We start from the raw sequence: 18758 nt of genomic DNA, 5'->3' as shown, positions 1-18758 counted from the left end.
AAGAGACTTGTTATCTATTCTAAATGCTAAGATTACATTTAAAAATGGACAGGTGAAATTAGAAATTCCAGATAAAGAGACTGGGAAAATATTTGTGATGAGCGAAGTGGATCTGCAGCCTGAGATAGAACAAGAAGTTGTGCCATGGTTATGGGAATCAGGGATACCTAAAAAATCAAAAGCAGCTCCCCCAGCAGTAGTAAAATTAAAAAAAGGGACAAAGCCAGTAATGGTACGGCAGTACCCCATTAAATTAGAAGCTAAACAGGAAATAGCCCCGATGATTTTTCAGTTCATAGTGTTAGGATTGTTAAAAGAATGTGAATCGGAATATAATACCCAATTTTTCCGGTTTGGAAACCAAATGGTAAGTACAGGTTAGTGCAGGATTTGAGAGCCATTAATGAAATAGTTAAAGACAATCACCTGGTGGTTGCCAATCCTTATACTCTGTTAACATCCGTATCAGAGAAATTTAAATGGTTTACTGTAATTGACTTGAAAGATGCCTTCTTCTGCATTCCATTGGCTGAAGAGAGTATGAAGTATTTCGCTTTTGAATGGGATGATCCAGCTACAGGACGCAAGAAACAGCTCACCTAGACTCAACTCCCATAAGGTTTCAAGAATAGTCCAACCATCTTTGGTAACCAGCTCGCAAAGGAATTAGAGAAATGGAAAATGACACAGGTAAAGGAGTCTCCGTTCTCTTATGCAGTCCTACAGTATGTAGATGACATATTAATTGCTACGGAAGAGAAAGAGAAGTGTACTCTTTTGACAATTGCTTTGTTAAACATGCTGGGACAGGCAGGGTACCGAGTGTCAAAGGAAAAAGCCCAATTGGTTCGTAAAAGTGTGCTATACTTGGGATATGAACTCACCCAAGTACAGTGCTGTTTGGGCGTGAAGCGAGTAGAGGCAATCTGTTCAATTCCACTCCCCAGGAGTCATCAAGAGTTAAGATCATTTCTTGGAATGGTGGGCTGGTGTAGATTATGAATATTGAATTTTGGACTTATGGGAAAACCTCTATATGAGGCCTTAAAAGAACAGAGATTGGAGTGGATCCCTGCCCGGGAGAAAGCATTCCAAGACTTAAAACAGGCCCTAAAGGAAGCACCTGCTTTAGGGCTCCCAGACCTAAATAAACCTTTCCAGCTCTATGTGAATGAGAGACAGCAATTGGCAATTGGTGTATTGACTCAGAAAATAGGATCCTGGAAACGGCCGGTGGGGTACTTCTCGAAGCAATTAGACCCAGTGAGCTCTAGGTGGCCATCCTGTTTGAAGGCTGTGGCAGCTACTGTATTGCTAATACAGGAAGCTCGGAAGTTGACATTAAGGGGAAAAATTACTGTATATGTTCCCCATATGGTTTTGACATTCTTAGAACAAAAAGGGCCATATTGGTTGTCATCTAGTAGAATATTACAGTACCAGGCCATCCTGAGGGAACAAGATGACGTGGAATTAGAGATAACTAACCATGTCAATCCAGCAGAGTTTCTCCGCAGTGAAGCTAAGGGAGAGGAGCTCACACATGACTGTGTGGAAGTAATAGAACAAGTGTATTCCAGCCGCCCAGATCTGAAGGACACGCCGCTGGAAGTGGTGGACTGGGAACTGTTCACAGATGGATCCAGCTTTATGGAAAACGGTACCAGGTACGCAGGGTACGCAGTAGTGACTGTTACACAAGTAGTAGAGGCAAACGCTCTACCCCCTGGAACTTCAGCACAGAAAGCTGAAATCATTGGACTAACTAGAGCCTTAACTCTGAGCACAGGGAAAAAGGTGAACATTTGGACTGACTCAAAATATGCCTTTGGAGTAATTCCCATTCATGGTGCATTGTGGAAAGAAAGAGGGTTGCTTAATTCACAGGGAACTCTAATTAAACATCGTGAAGATATCTTGGCTCTGCTCGAAGCAGTTCACAGGCCAGAAGGAGTAGCAGTGATGCATGTATGAGGACATCAAAAGGAAGAAGGGAAAATATTCGATGGAAATCTTCTAGCCGACTTCACTGCCCGGGAAGCCGCTCGGCAGGTTTGGACTCAGATGGCCCTGATACCAGCCAAGATAAACCCTGTGACACCCTATTTGACTCAACAGCCACAATATGCACCTGACGACGAAAAACTGGCAATGTTGCTAAAAGCACAAAAGAATTCTACTGGATGGTATGTAACAGGCACGGGACAAGTGGTGGTACCAGAAAACATAATGAAAACCATTTTAGTCACGGAGCACAACAAGTGTCATTGGGGTGCAGATGTATTGGTGAAATTTTTGAGAAACGAAATAGTCTATAATCGGATGTTAACGTTGGCAAAACGAGTGAATGCAATGTGCCCATTGTGTTTAAAGAACAATCCTGTAGTTAGGAAGCAAGTTCAGTTAGGGAAATTACAGGTAGGGCCAGAACCAGGAGATTATTGACAAGTAGACTTTTCAGAGTTACCACGATCCCAAGGGTATAAGTATATGCTAGTCTATGTGTGTACTTTTTCAGGGTGGCCAAAAGCATTTCCTTGCAGGACAAATCAAGCAAAGGAAGTGGTAAAGACTCTTTTGAGAGAAATCATTCCAAGGTTTGCGGTACCGTTTAGGATTATCTTCAGATAGGGGACCCCATTTTATTGCTACGATAGTACAAGAAGTAGCCAGCATACTAAACATAACCTGGAATTTGCATACTCCTTGGAGACCTCAATCTAGTGGGCAGGTAGAGAGAATGAACCAGACATTAAAAGGCCAAATTAAAAAGATCTGCCAAGAAGCTAAGTTACAGTGGCCTCAGGCTTTACCATTGGCATTGTTACGGGTTAGGATTAAACCCCGAGAAAAGGTGGGAGTGAGTCCGTATGAAATATTGTATGGCAGATCATACCATGCTACCACCTTAAAAGGAGATCCACATATATCGGGGGATCAGGTGATTTTTAATTATGTTATGTCTGTTAACAGAATTCTCAGCTCCTTGCGGGGAGCTTTGCAGTGGAATCGGCCTCTGCCTCTGGAAAATCCGGTTCATGGAATACAACCGAGAGACAATGTATATGTAAAGAATTGGTCCACAGAGCCACTGAGAGAAACATGGAACGGCCCGTACCTGGTGATTTTGACCACATTTACAGCGGTCAAGGTGGCAGGGATCGACAGTTGGATACACTACACACGAGTCAAGAAGGTCCCGGCCCAATGGGAAGCGCAAATTATATCCCAATGCGAATAAAGATACGAGCCGTACCAGGTTGCTAGCTATTGCTTTGTTAGTGATCTTAAGGTCCTTGTCCACTAATGGGATGATAACGGTTTCTGTTTCAGAATCATTGGTCGGAGCAACGGAGGGAATGACTATGAACCTAACCTGCGAGATCCAAAATGACCAGGAAATTGGAGCCGGTGAAATAACTGTACATTGGAAAGGAGGAAATAGAGAGCACAAAGGTAGCACTGTCACAATTTGGGATAAGGATACACACACTGGAAACACTACTCTGACAATTGCAAATGTAACCATAGATGACACCGATGTGTTTACATGCTTAGTAATAATGAAAGGTAGTTTTGACTACAAACAGATCACACCTAGGGTAGAAAAATGGAGAAGTGGTGTCAACAAAGTGGTAGTTACTCGGACCCCCTTTAAGAATTAATTGTACTTGGGTCACAGAAAGCTCGTGTGGACACAAATATTCAGTAACTTGGTGGAAACGAAACAAAGAATTGGACCAATGGGAAAAACCGAAAGGACAAAGTAACGTAGTTTTAAGTGATCAACACAGAATTGGATGGCTAAATGATACTGAGGCTAAGATAGGGAGTTCGGAAGGAAAAATTATTTGTGTTGTAATTTGTAGATGGAAAATTATGGAAAAAGAAAAGTAATTGCTAAAACACACCTAAGACAAGAAATGAAACCAACACATGAAGTTTTCCAAGTATCACAGGGGCAGTCAGCAATTTTAAAATGCAAAGTGAAGGCAAATCGTGAATTTAGAGAATTTGGATAGTGGTTTAAGAAAAGTAATCTTCCTCAAAGTGATAAACACTACACTGAGAAAAAGTTAGGACATTCTCTAACATTAGTTGTGCAGGACGTACAGAAAAATAATGAAGGGAATTATTGGTGTTGGGTAGCTAAGGATGCTTAGTGGGTACACTCAAGGACTAGAGTGTCATTAGCTCAAGGACAAATTCGGTCAAGAAAGGTCCGAGAAGTATCAAGTAATATAAGTAGCAGGTTCCCAGAATTCAAGAGAGGTACAGAACAAGAAAATTTAGTAGTTGGACTAATTAAAGATTTTGGAATAGTCCAAAATGTTTCCAAAATTACAGCATGCTTGCCATTACCACAGGCAGCAGGAAAACCTATCCCATGGGGAATAATACCAATAACTGAAATGCCAAATGCCTTTGCTAATATAACATGGAATTGTCGAATTATATCGAAAATGGTTACCGAGTGGGTGAAAGTATGTGCCATATTGTCTCAAGAGTTAACACAAGAACAGTGTAAACAGTTACCAGGATACTATGCTTGAATCGATGATCCTAAATTGGCAGGAAATTGTATGGTGTCAGAGTCAGTTATATGGCCGTGTATAGAAAGCATGGTAAAAAGAGAAAAAGTAACCGAAGAAGAGGTGTGTGAGAACCATACTCGCTTTACTACCTTAGAAGAATGGAAAACAATTTGGGGACCAAGCTTGTTAGAAACTTACAGTTACATCGATACAGTCAAATGGTGTATCCAATGGACAGGAAAAATTAATCAAACACACAAGGGCCCGACAATGTTACAATTCACCCACCGGCAACTTCGGCAACAAAATGAGAATTGGAGTTGTACAAAGGTTTATACTTGTGATACCCCAGAATTATAAATAGGACTCATGCCTGTAAAAATGTTATTAAAATTGGGATGTGAATGCAGAGGACACAATCACTCAATGACAGGAATTGACAAAAAGAATGTTAATTGCAAAACCACTACAGTGAGAAGTCCGGGAAATTTGGTTTGGGTACTAGGACATGGATTATGGACGACTCACATGCCAATAGATGGCCCCGTCACTCAAATCACATTAGGAATTCCCACCTTATGTCCCTTTTGGAGACAATCTAAATTGAAACCTCAAGTAGAAAGAAGCAAAAGAGAAGTAGAAAATGAAGAAGATCAATGGCAGGAACCTGATAGTGGAGTAAAATTTGGATGGGTATTAGAATCCTTGTTTGCACCAATTGCCTCTTATAGAAACAGAGAAATGATTTATCGATTAATGAGACAAACTGAGAGATTAGCTGCTGCCACCAAGAAAGGTTTTAGAGATCTGAATTTGCAATTATAGGCAACTACTCGAATGACAATGCAAAATAGAATGGCATTAGATATGCTATTACTAAAAGAGCATGGAGTGTGTGGTTATCTCAGTAATAAAATTGACCATTGTTGTATCCATATCCCGAATGTGACAATTGATGTAGAAAAGGATATCTCTCAATTGGAAAGTGTAAAAGAAAAGGTTAAAGAATTAAAAAAGAGATGCAGAACATAATTGGGTTGGTGCTCTGTTTCAATTCTTTCGGGCTCCAAATTTCTGGATGGATCTCGTCAATAATTCAATATGCTATCATGATATTGATCATTGTATTAGTTGTTATTGGAGTCTTTAAGTGTCTTACAGGAGTTATCACCAAAGAGCGGCTGCACACCAGGAGACTGCTCAGCGCAGTTACCCATGCTCCAGTGACACCAACCCCTCCATACAAAAATACAGTGCAGTTGGTGAGATTTCAAGATGGAGACAGTGTGAATATTTGAGCATCCCTGCAAAGAAGATTGAGTGATGATCAAAAGGGGGGATTTGTTGCAAGTAAATAAACTTTATATATATATTTATTAATTTAGCATTAGCAGTAGTTATGCTAAGGGTTGTTTTATAAACTAGGCCCTGTGTTGGCAGACTCTGTGTGTACTGGTGTAGAACTAGCTGATATAATGTATGAGACTTATCTAAAGAAACTCTAACAGTTTATTACTAGAAGGAATGTAAAGGGAGTGAAGAGACCTTGAGAAAACCATGTAGGAGTAGTGAAGCAAGAAGATCAAAGAGTGAAGTAATTCTTCTAAAAGTGTATTTAAACCCTGAAGAAATGTAACTAATTTGGGCTCTGACTTTGGACGCTAGTCCTCAGACCCCAGGGCCCTCAATAAAGCACTGCACTAAACAACTCTGTTGTTTCGTGTCTCTTCTTCACTGTTGGGCAACAGCACTAACACTTCATCTTTAACATTCTGTGCTCTGCCATCCTCACTGTGAGCCCTGAAAGTCTCCTGAGCTGTTCTCATACAGATCTAACTTGTTTGGTCAAAAAAATCTTATTTTTGTTTGGACAAAAAGATTTTATTACTGTGTGCAAAGTCATGGGGAAGATTCATTCAACATCTCTCAGTGGGACATTTAAGCTCTGCTTTTCCTTTTCTTGAACAGTCTGAGACACAATATTACTTTATATCATTTTTATTACAAGCTTTTTTAACTTTTTGAAGAACCAGAAAGACTGTTTGTGTATATGTGTGTCATTAATGTCCATCCTCTCTCCAGTGTAGTATGGGAAAAAAGCTGCAGAGCTTCCTACAAGAGACTGAAAGTGCAAATAACGAGGAGCCAGAGGTTTAGTCATGATGATTTACTATTTCTTAAAAGAACCTGATTGATTTCATGATAGCAAAACCAGTACAAATAGAAGACTGAACTCGGGAATCATGATGGTCATCTTGGGTTTAAAAAGCTTTAATGGGTTTTGGAGACATTTAAATCAGACCTGGTTAATTTTTATTCCCCTTTTATTAAAAAGAAAAAAAAAAAAAAGCCCTGATCCATCACTGCTGCTGTGATGTGTGACAAAAGGCCATCTTCCTTCACTTGGAAGAGGTGAGAGATGGAGCTAAACCCCAAAGGATTTTCTGCTCACTGATTGTACCTGAGTTTTAGAGGGAATTCTCTGCAAAATCAGATCAATTGTTCTTGGCTGTGGCCGTGAGGGGAGTCGAATATGCCAGCCCAGATCTCCAAACATGCAGTGCCAGAAGGAGAAGCTTTGAAATATAAACCAGGATTTATTCAATGACTCACGGGTGCCTGCTGGGCCCAGGTCCTCTGTACAAACACTGTGCAGGGAAAAGGCAGGACTGCACATTCCTTGTGATAGGAATTGAGTTTGGGGGGGTTAAATAAAAAGGAGATGCAAAGGAGGGAATTGCTTCTATCTGTAAATATTCCTGTGCTAAAGGAGCCCTGCATATGTCTGACTGCTGGCCAGTGCTCCTCCCTGACTGTCCCCTACCTTAGTGAGATATATTAAAGATATAAATATGAAAAATTTAAATAGAAACATATATTTAAGTATCATTTAAAATAAAGGGGTTTTTTTTTTGTTTGTATTTAGTTAGAGGTGGAGCTTTTAAATAAATAATACTAAAATTAAAAAATACAAATATATAATATATCAAGATATAGATATACATAAAATACAGAAATATTAAAATATAATATATTAATATATAATATATATTAAATTAATGTTAATAGTATAATATATAATATATATTATATATATATATATATATATATATATATATAATATATAAATATTAGCAATATAATGGTGCCTTTACCTGTGGAAGGTTGGCTGAAACCATTCAGGTCTGTGCACAGCAAATACATGCGAACGAGCGGAAGAAAGCTCTCCATGTGCTTCCTCAGGTACTTCCCAGTGGCACTGCTCAGACCCCAGAGCTCCAACCGCAGCAGGTGAGTCCTGGAGTGCTGGATCAGCATGGCCACAATGGCCAGGGACGTGTGTGAGCACTGGGCAAGACAGTGAGCCTGCACCTTGACACCACCTGCGAGAGCCAGGACTGGCTCACTCTGGAGAGCCTGAAGGAAAACTCTCTCCAAATCTTTGCTGGCCAATGCTGACATCAATTTCCCCAAAGCCTGAACGTGCTCTGCAGACAGCAGAAGTTCTCCTTGCTGGGGATGTCCTTGGTAGCTGTCTGCAAGGAGCTGCACCAAGATTTGTCCATAGAAGCTTAACTGTTTCCCTATTTTAGGGGATTTTTCAGATTTCTGACAAGTCAAGCTGTTCTCAGGAAGTTACAGCATGGTTAAAGTGATCTCCTTCAGCTGGGCTGCAGTCATGTACATGTGCAGCTCCTCCAGAGCCTGCAGCTGGTGAGAGTTCCAGGCTTCTGTCCTTCCCCACAGTCTGCAGCTCTTCCAGGACACTCTTGGTCATGGCTTCGAAATAATTGGACAAGACATATCTGTGATCCCTCGTGATGCTCTGCAGGACAGGGGTGCCTGTTTTCAGCAGCTGGAGCACCCCAGAATTGAGGTGAGCTGACAGGAGCTTCACAGGGACAGGGTTCAGACCAGGCTGAGGAACAGAGTGCAGCTCCAATGCCAGGAACCAGCTCTCCAGTGTAAGATGTCTGAAAATCAAGGTGAGTGTATCCTCCAGGGTCTGTAACATACAGAGGTAAGTGTCACTGAATGGGTAATCACGGTGCAGGGTAAAAAATAAACTCAGTCATCTGCCTGTTTTCCACAGTTTATCAGTTACACTCACTGAACATGAAATGGTCTACTAGCTGGCCAGAGGATAAAAAATATTAATGAATTACAAGCACATAAATATAATTCTCCCAACATTTATGCTGTGGGATTTATGCTGTTATACTGAACACTCTGGACATGTCTGAGCTCATCTGCAGAGGAAAACTGAGTATTCTGGGGTTGATCAACACACTGCAATCTCCACAAATTCACAGAACAGATGAAAGGAGGAAAAATTCCCTCCTCAGGTTCATAATTTTCAATAAGGCTTTACACAGAGCTGAGGGAATACATTTTTTTCTGCAAAGGTGATCTCATTTGGCCTTCTCCTGACATGTTCCAGCTCAGGGTGGCACTGTGGGTGATGCAGCTGGGCCACATCTCCAGACAGTAGTTTAGCAACCTCACGCTCTACATTGCTAAATTCTCCTCCAAGAGCTTAACAACAGCTCTCTGATCAGCCAAACTATTCCCTAGAGTATCAGCCAAATCCAAGTTTGCTAACAGGTACCTCTGTGTGCAGGGATTTGGTACCTTGTCATTTGAAGACACTTCTGTCATCAGAGGCTCCTCATCCACAAAGAGATCCCATCAGCCTGATGCTCTTCCTGTTCCTGCTGCTGCTCCGGCTTTATTTGATTGCCCCGGCACAACAGGATGCTCAGCAGGTCCACACAGAGGTCAGCAAGCTGAGGACCCAAAGTTTTACCAAGCTATGAAAATAAAGACATCTTGGAAGTGTAGAAAAGAGGATGGAAGCAGAAGGGTAAGTATATAACAGGAACAGGAGTTAACTAAGAACTACTTAGATTACAACCTCTTCTGGGGGAAGGAACCACTTCCCTATGTAGAAACCCGATTCTAAAAGAAGTCTCAGGTGGCGACCGACCTGAAGTGGCATCGGCCACAACAAAGATGGCAACCGACCGGAAGTGGCATCGGCCACAACGAAGATGGCAGCAAGGAAGGGCGGAAGTCGCTTCATGCCACTCCAATGATGGCACCTCGGTCGTTCTTCGCCGACCTTCCAAAGGTGGCGGCAGAAAGGGCGGGAAATGGAGGTCCCTGCTCGGTTATTTGGCTGCCTGCCTGCGCCTCGGTGCCGATCCCCCCCACCCGGCGCCGTTTTCCGCAGCAGTGCCAGGCGTGCGGACACGGGCCGTGCACTCAGCGGCACCGCAGGCACGCCGGAGCCCCGCGGTCACCGGCAGGCAGCTGCGGGAGGCGGCTCTCTCTGCAGGGCTCCTCCGCAGGAAGGGCCCTTCCCGAGCCGTCCCGACTCCGCTCCGCGCTCCCTGCCCGCTCCCCTCCGGCCCCGGGGACATGGAGAGAAACACAAATACATCGAGGAAGAATGAACACTCTGCAGAGCTGCTGAGCCATTGCCCTGCCCGCAGCCAGGATCAGCCAGCAGGAGGAGGCAGCTGCTTTCTCAGCCAGCAAGGTGAGAGTTGCAGGAGGGATTTCTTCCTTTGTCCTCTCTGCTGTCACCCCCTCGCTCTGGCTCTTGCCGCCTGTGTCTGCGGGGCTGGGGAACTGTGGGCTGCCCCCCCTTCCCAGTGTGAGCACAGTCCCTTTTTGGGAGGATGGACCATGGGAAGGGTGCGAATAAAGCCCAGTGCTCCTGCCAGGGGCAGCTGGAGCCATTCTGTGCCTTCTTTGGGGGGTAAAAAGGCTGAGGGGGAAACGGAGTGGGCTGGGTGTAGTAGACAGGAAAAATATAAATATAAAAAATACCCAACTAAAGCTTAAATAAATGTTTTATCGGTTTTATTTGGTTAGAGGAAGGATTTTTAATCAATAATATAAATATAATTAATATAAACAACAATAGAAATACAAAAATATGCAATATATGCAAACATAAAACTTAAAATATATCTGCATTTATGAATATATGCATGTGTAAATCTATGTAAATATAAAGTAAAAACAAATCGAAGTATATATGTAGGATATAATATAAATTATATAATATATATTATAGTGTACCATATGTATAATACATAAGTTACAGATATAAATATGATATAGATAAATAGAAAAATATATTTAAATATAGTTACAAATAAAGGGGTTTTTTCTGTTTGGTTAGAGGCAGAGGTTTTTAATAAATAATATTAAAAATATAAACACACAAATATATGTAAAGATATATATACATAAAATAGAAATAAATTCTAGTAATGTAAAGATTATGTACATAATGAAGAATAAAAGTGTAGTACATGCTATAATGTAAATTACATAAAATTAATTGAATAATATGTGTAATATATATAATATAAAGTATGAATAGGAACAGAAATTAAATATTAAAACAGGTATAAGTTTTCTGTATTTAAAGGGTTTTTTTGTTTTTTCTTTGGTTATGGGCAGGGAGTTTTTTAGTTGTGGTTGGGCTTATTTTGGGGCATTCATTTAGGAGAACTTTTTCTAGTCCTTAAAAGCAGGGTCTTCTTTCACCACTGCCTTTTGCTGCCTGCAGGGATCTGTGGTGAGGGCTGGGAGCTCCTGCTGGGGCAGGAGCTTCATCTTCCAAGAGACAAAGCTGCAGCATCTTCCTCCCCAGGGACCGTCTCCGTGCAGGAAGCAGCACAGGGGACTGGCCGAGGGGCTCGGGCTGGGACACGGCCCCAGCAGGAGCAGCCCTGGGCACACTGACATGGGAGGATGAGCCCAGGTGGGGAGCACAGCCCCAGCCTGGCACCAAGAGAGGCTGGCACGGGACAGTGAGCCCAGGTGAGTGCTCTGGCCTGGGCAGCTCTGCCGTGCGCCTGGGGCAGGTGGCAGGATCAGGCAGGGAGGAGGGAATGCCCAGATGCTCAGGAGCTGAGGAAGTTGTGCCTGGCCATGGCTGAGAACGCGCTGTGCTGGTGGCTCCTGGTGCTGGCCCTGCTGTGGGCCAGTTTGGGGCTGGCACCACTGCCAGGCAGCAGCAGGGCCAGGGTCGGGGCAGTGCCCAGCATCTGCCTTGTGCCTGGCTGTTCTTCGGGAACAGAAGGGTTGTGCTTGTGGTTTCTGGTTGTGTGGCCTGTGCTGTTGTGGTGTGGTTTGGGGCTGCACAGGCAGTGCTGCTGGACAGGGCCCTGGCTGTAAGGGGATCAGGACAAGAGCTGGGGCTGGGATTCAGCTGTGCCCCATGATTGTGGGAGTGCAGCAATCTGTGTCTCCTCCTCTGCTCTTCTGGCTGGAAACGTGCATTTTTTTGGCTGAGTACTGAGCCTTCCTGTTGTCATTTCTCCCTCCCCTTCCTGTCCTCAGTGCACAGCACTGGTCAATCTGTGCCCAAAGCGAGGGGCAGCAGGGAGGGAAGGGGTTGCCCCTGCCTGGGAGGGTGACAGGCATCTCCTGTGGGTTATGTGAGGCTGTGCTGTGCACCCTGGGGATGCTGACTGACCCCCTTGTGCAGAGACAGAGGAGATGCTGCTGCACCATGTCCCCAGGAGAGCCCCTGCCTCCCTTCTGCTCTCAGGGATGGGACTGGGAGACGCCTCCACGCAGAGAGTGGCACCCAGCATGGCTTCAGTCCCCAGTGGAAGAGGCTGGGCTCCCTGCTGCTCAGAGCTCCTGGTTAGGGACAGCCACTCCTGTGCCTGGCTCGGAATCCAGGGTGCACTCATTCCAGATCCAGCCTCGAGGTGTTCCTGCTAAAGCTCAGGTAAGCTCAGCCCTCCCTCTGGGACACCTGTGCCTGTTACAGCTCCAGCCCATGGAGCCTCTGCACGAGAGCTGTTCCTGGTTCTCACAGCTCCTGCTCCTGGACCCTTGCTCACTTACTGCTCAGGATACCTGAGGTGATTTCTGTTCCTTCTGCTTGTTCCACTTGCAGGTGTTTCCCAGCCCAGCTTGCTGAACCTCCAGCTCTGACTGTGGCACGTTCTTCATTCCAGCTCTGGCTCTGAGATGCTCCACTTGATGGCTGCTCCAGTTCCTTCCAGCTCTGGGTAAATAACTGGTGTCTCTTATGTAATCTGTGTCTATGTTCTGTTGTTTGTGTCCAGCTGTGTTGCCTTTGTCACATCTGGAGGCCTTATCAGCATCCTCCCAAGCCATGGTAGCCAGATAATGCATCTGTGCTTGCTTATAGTTATGGGTATTGCTCAAGTCTTCTGCTTAAAGCCCATTGTAGTTATCAGCAAATGTTATTTTCACCTAAGGAATCCAAGAATAAAAGCAAAAGAGCTAGCTGTGATAGTGGAGTTGCTGCTGAAACGAACTCCCTTAGAAATAATTCTGAACAGGTAAAGTCAGAGTCCTGGCTCATTCTGAGGTGAGAATAGAAATGGAATGTAGTGTTTTGTTTTAACAGTAGAAAGTTTAAAATGAGCTTCACTTATTTGCAATATTGCTGCTTGTATTTTGGGGATGATGCTGCAAGTAAAAATTGCAAAGTGTTATGAATCTAATTCGTGATACAACTGAAATTGCAGATTTGGAATTGTGCTTGGAAAGATGACAGCTGCAGTGAAGGATGATACAAATACACAGAAGGATGTCTGAGCACGAGGACCCAGAAGTGCTACCCTGTCAAGCCTGGCATCAATGAATTCCTTGGCTCGTAGAATATACACGGAAATTGTATTCTTTCCCAGAAAATGCAGGAGGGAATAATCCCACACAACCCACACCCCGTGAAAGAAGCCAAAGCCCCTTGGAGGATTGCAGCTCATCCCTGCTGTCATCTCCAGCAATGTCTGGGCACTGAGATGAGATGATCTTGCAATCTGCTCTGTGATAGCAGGAGGGCAGCCAGATCTGACAGATCCTTCACTTCCAGCTTGACTTTTCCAAGCCTCCAGGACTTCACTCCTGCTTCACAGAAGTCTTCCTATGCACTTGTGATTTCCTTCTCGGTTCTCAGAAAACCCTGGTGAGTCCCAGTCTGTTTCCTGGCTCCAAATTGTTATCCTTCCCTCACTTGATGGTGTGCTGGCTTTTCTAAATCCTGGGGGAAGTGGAAATAACTTTGAAACAAAAGAAATCACCTTTCTCTTCTGCTTCTTTTTTTTTCCTTTCAGCTGCTGGACTTGCCTCTGTGGATGTGTGCTTAGCTCTCACTGCAGGCACAGTCAAGCCTGACTGCAGAAGTGATGAGGTAGTTATCCTTCTAAAAGCTGCCCAGCTTCCAATCCCTTTTAGCACATGGTCACTCTTAGGAGGACGTGGTTCCCCTGCTCTTGCCAAAACTTACCTTTGTCTCCACCTCTGCTGACAGATCCTGCTGAAGCTGGTGACAAACCCCTGCCCCTACACGGATAAGGCAGCAGACCTGTGAAGCAGTTAGCAAATCCCAAACTTCTCTCTCACTATTTTCTAACCTTATTAATCTGTCTATCTGTCCATCCAATCTAGTTGAATTGTTATTTTGTATTTAATAGGTGCCAAGAGATTTGTTGCTGATTATTTTAGGATTTTTATTTTTTCCCCTTTAAAAATTGCACACCAGTTTAAAGCAGAGCTCAGAGAAATGGGATCTGAGTTTGGAATTTTAGAACTGCAGAAGGTGACTGCTTGTGTAACAGCACAACAAAGCTGGTGCAGGTTTCCTTATGCAGAATTCCCTCTGCTTTCTCCTTTCCAGTTTACTCCAAGACTGAGCTTCAAGCAAATCCCAGAGGTTGCATTCTAAGAGCTGTGCAGAGAATTTGGGCAGAGAACTGTGCTTCCATACCCACCTGCATCATCCAAGCAATAGCAGGTAAGATGCTTGTTTCTTGGATTTCAGGCCCAAGGAGTGAAATTCCTGATTAGAGCTTGTAGGTTTGTGACCCTTTGGAGCTGCTGAAGATCCAGGTGTGTTGCCTGGTGCCTGGATTAGAATGCCAGTCCCATTTGAAGCAGAAAGAAATGTGTTATCCAGAAAGTGAGTCTGGGTGCTGCACCTGCCTGGCCCCCCTGCACGTGCTCACCCTTGGAAAGCTCTGCAAGATTTTTTGAGTTAGGGAGGCACTGGGGGGTTTGTTTGCAAGGGAAACTACATGGAGGGGGGAAAAAAAGCTGGGATGGGGGGACAGAAAGAGGAGCCCTTCTGTGCCTACTGTCTCTGTTTCAGTCTCTGAGGGTGTCACTCCTGTCCTGAGGGTTCAAAGGGATAATAAAAAAAAGGATTTTCATTGCCTTGTGCACAGGAGCTGTGCTAGTCCCAGTTTAAAGAGAGGTGAAAAGGGAGAGAGGGAGCTGAATGCTTACCTTATATCCTGCAGAAATTGTTCATTGCTGTGCAATGCTGCCTCTGTCCTGTGCCAAGATGACTGGGCCCTGGGCTGAGAGGCTGCTTGAGTGCTGCTGGCACAAGTTAAAGGTGCCTGTGGAGTGCTTGACAAGGACAATGGCAGGGTTGATCTACCCAAAATCTGACCCCTTGTTTTTCCTTCTCCCCCTTGCCCCTATTTGCAGAGTTGATGTCATTCACTTTTCTGCTTTTCCCAATCCTTTCATCTAAGCCAGGATGCTTCCATTGCTGTGGGAGGGCAGTGATTGAGAGCAGAGGCTGTGAGTGTTCAGTGGGGCAATGCAGATCTGTCAGTGAGGAAAGAGCCTGAAACAAAACACTGCCATGGGGACTGTCTGTGAATTAGGTGAGAATGAGAAAATGAGAGTTCAGGCTGAAATGTAGAAGAAATCCACAAAAGTGAGCAAAGATAGTTTTCATTAGTTGAAAATACCAATGCAGAACCAAGCTGACAACAAGCTAATTCAAAACCTCTGTTTATTTTCATTCTAATAGGTTTTATTCTGGCTGCTTTTCTTCTGCCAGTGCTTTCTCAGTAATAGTAGATTGTTGTGCATAATTCCTGCCATAACTGAAATACACCCTTCCTCCTTTTCCTTGTTTGACAGCCTAAGTAAAACCACAGTGTGTATTTTTTTCTCTATGATATAATATCCTAAGAGCCTCATAACTCTCACAAATAATTTCTATTCTAATTGGAACATAGGTGAACTCTCTGTGCAAGTCATAAAAGAAAAAGGAATAAGATAAAGGAGTAAAATCAAAGGTAAGAATTTTCTTTTTCTTGACATAACTGATCTTTCCCAGAAAATGCAGGAGGGAGTAACCCCACACAACCCACACCCCGTGAAAGAAGCCAAAGCCCCTTGGAGGATTGCAGCTCATCCCTGCTGTCATCTCCAGCAATGTCTGGGCACTGAGATGAGATGATCTTGCAATCTGCTCTGTGATAGCAGGAGGGCAGCCAGATCTGACAGATCCTTCACTTCCAGCTTGACTTTTCCAAGCCTCCAGGACTTCACTCCTGCTTCAAAGAAGTCTTCCTATGCATTTGTGATTTCCTTCTCGGTTCTCAGAAAACCCTGGTGAGTCCCAGTCTGTTTCCTGGCTCCAAATTGTTATCCTTCTCTCACTTGATGGTGTGCTGGCTTTTCTAAATCCTGGGGGAAGTGGAAATAACTTTGAAACAAAAGAAATCACCTTTTTCTTCTGCTTCTTTTTTTTTTTCCTGCCTTTTTTTTTTTTTTTTTTTTTTTTTTTTTTTTACATATATACATTTTAAATTAGAGTTTAGTTGAGCTTTGTGATTCCATAATATTAAATCTCTGGAATGCAAGATGATGTTGAGGAGACAGAAGGTCCCTGAGCATCATTTGCTTTCCTCGAGTTCTCTCAGCTTCTACAGCTAATGGAAGTACATTTCCCAGTGGTGCAGTCTTTAATGGAATTCTCTGATTTTTTTCAGAAGCCGACGCAGAAGGACTGGTGTGAATGAAAGGAACCAAACAAACAGAAAATGACCCCAGAACAATACTTAATATTATTTTTATTATTATTATTATTATTATTATTATCATTTAAATAAAAATATTTACACCTCAGGAGTCTGAAATTTTCTACTGCTGCACCAGACATACATATTTTTTCTTCTTTTTCATATACAGCGTGTAGGGCCCCTAATTAATACTGCAGATGGCAGTAACTAATAATTACCTTGATTGGCTATTCCATGCCTGCTCTGGAGTACTAATGAAAGTAGAGAATGAACTAATGGCACACCTCATTAGTTACTTGGGCAGTTTGTTAATTCCATAATCAGATAACTAGCCAATTCCTTGGTGCCCCAGCACGCCTGTCACTGACCCCCCCCCCGAGGTACCCTGACCCTGGGGCCATCCCCAGCGCTGGCCCTATAGCCCCCCCCGAGGTACCCTGACCCTGGGGCCATCCCCAGCGCTGGCCGTGCCCCCTCCCTGTCATTAACCCTGGGACGCGCCCCAGCCCTGGCGCCCGCAGTGCTGCCGCCTTGTGGACACAGCCCGGTACTGCAGCCGCCGCCGAGCCGGCGCCCCGTCGGTGCTGCGCGCGAGCCCTTCTGATGATGGAGGCGACCGTGTGCCCGTAGCCCGCCCTGCAGGACTGCGGTCACGCTGCAGATGCCGCTTGCGGCAGGACTGCGGCCGACAGAAAGCATCTCCGCCGGTGCCTGCCGCCGCTCGTTTGGGGGATTCCGGCAGGCGGCTTAGAATGATGACATTGGGAGGGTACCACAACAAAGATGGCAGCCGGGCCGGAAGTGGCTTCTGCCAGTACTAAACATGGCAGCAGAGAAGGACGGAAGTGACGCCTCGCCACTCTCAAGATGGCGGCCCGGCCGCCACTCGCCTGACCTTCTTTATATGGCGGCAAAAAGGGCGGGAAAGCAAGGACCCCAAGTGTGTTTTTGGGATGCCTGCGCGCGGCGCCGACACCAATCCGCCCCAATGAAATTTTCCGCAGCCTTTCCGAGAGCGCGGACATGGGGCAGTGGGCTCCGCGGGGCCGTGGGCTCGGTGGGGCCACGAGGGTCTGGAAGCCGCCGACAGGCAGCGGCAACGACTCCTATCTCTGCTGCAGGGTCCTGCTGCGGCATCAGGCGCCATCTGCAGCGTGGCAGCAGTCCGACCTGGCATTGTCCCGTCATGGCACGGCTTCCGCCATCTTGAGAAGGACGAGGTGCAGTACCGCACTTTGCCCACAAGGCGGCAGCACTGCCGCCCTTCCCACGCTCGCGGCCGCACAGCCCAGGCCGCTCTCAGGCTTCACTGCCGCCAGGGCGGACCTCAAGCCCCAGGGCGCCGCCAGCCTCCCCTCTGCTCACTGACACCCCCTGCTCCTGCTCACTCCGGGCGGCGGCGGGGACGGCTCTGCACCCCGGATGTCCAGCGAGGAGGACAGCATTGCTGCCCTGCCGCATTGAGAAATCCAGTTCCTTGCAGAGATTGAAGGAATGGGGAGCTGGTCCTCAGACTGGCTTTTGACAGCAATGGGCAATTGGGGGAGGAAGGGAGAGGACAGATTTCCCCCTTTTTAAAGGCAGCTCTGCTGGGTTTGGGTATCTGTGCCCCAAATATTGATCCCGCTGAAGGGGGCTTGAGGAAGCAGCGGGGGGTACGCTGGGGGCAGTGTAGGAACCCCCAGCCCTGGTCAGGAATGCTGCGCAGTGCCGGCTCCCAGGGGACCCGGAGCCAGGAGCAGCCGCGCTGCGGCCCCAGGACAGGGGCCGGGCCGCGAGCGATATGGTCCCGCCCCAGCCCGATCAGGGGCAGGAGCGGGTGGAACCAGGCGGCAATTCAGGGGCAGGGCCGGAGGCGGGGCGGGGTGGTACCGGGCTGTGATTGACGGTGAGCACGCGGGGCGGGGCGGGGTGGTGATTCAAGGCGGGACCCGAGGCGGGGCTCCGGGGAGCGCAGTGAGTGGCACCAAGTTCAGCCGAACGGAGCCGAGCTCAGCCGAACGCAGCGAGAGCTGAACTCGTTGCTGTTGGACTCGGCGAAGCTCGGCTCGGTTCAGATGAGCGCCCCACATATCCAGGGCGAGGTGAGGATGCACCGGAGCATTATCTCTGGGGAGCACGGCGGTGAGGACGGTGGGAGCCCAGTCTCTGGAGAGGGCGGGCAGCCGCAGAGCAGGAAGAGGCGGGTGGTGAGCCCTGGGGCTGCAGGGGCGGGGCCTGGGCCGGCAGCGGGCGGTCCCAAGCGGGCACAGGTAGAAATCCCCTGTGCTCGGGGCTGCAGCGCCCGGAAGGAGCGGCCGGTGGCTGCAGGTGAGGCCAGAGGTCACGGATGGCTGCGCGGGGGTCCCTGGGCCGGGCGGGACCCACGGAAGGGATGCGCGCTGTCAGCTCTGAT

At 46.1% G+C, this 18758-nt stretch overlaps 1 long non-coding RNA gene across 1 annotated transcript in view; it reads left to right on the top strand.

Moving 5' to 3' along the window:
- Window positions 1-9359, top strand: part of LOC306814467 — a 107660-nt gene extending 98301 nt beyond the window's left edge. The window contains exons 2-3 of the long non-coding RNA XR_013777172.1: window positions 8336-8521; window positions 9157-9359. This is a non-coding gene — a long non-coding RNA (uncharacterized lncRNA). The remainder of the gene's footprint in view (window positions 1-8335; window positions 8522-9156) is intronic.
- The last annotated feature ends 9399 nt before the right edge of the window (window positions 9360-18758 follow it).

This window comes from Erithacus rubecula (genome assembly GCF_903797595.1).
Source record: "Erithacus rubecula genome assembly, chromosome: Z".
Taxonomy (NCBI): domain Eukaryota; kingdom Metazoa; phylum Chordata; class Aves; order Passeriformes; family Muscicapidae; genus Erithacus; species Erithacus rubecula.
The sequence above is the reverse complement of the archived record's forward strand: the minus strand, read 5'-3'. Positions and strand labels throughout refer to the sequence as shown.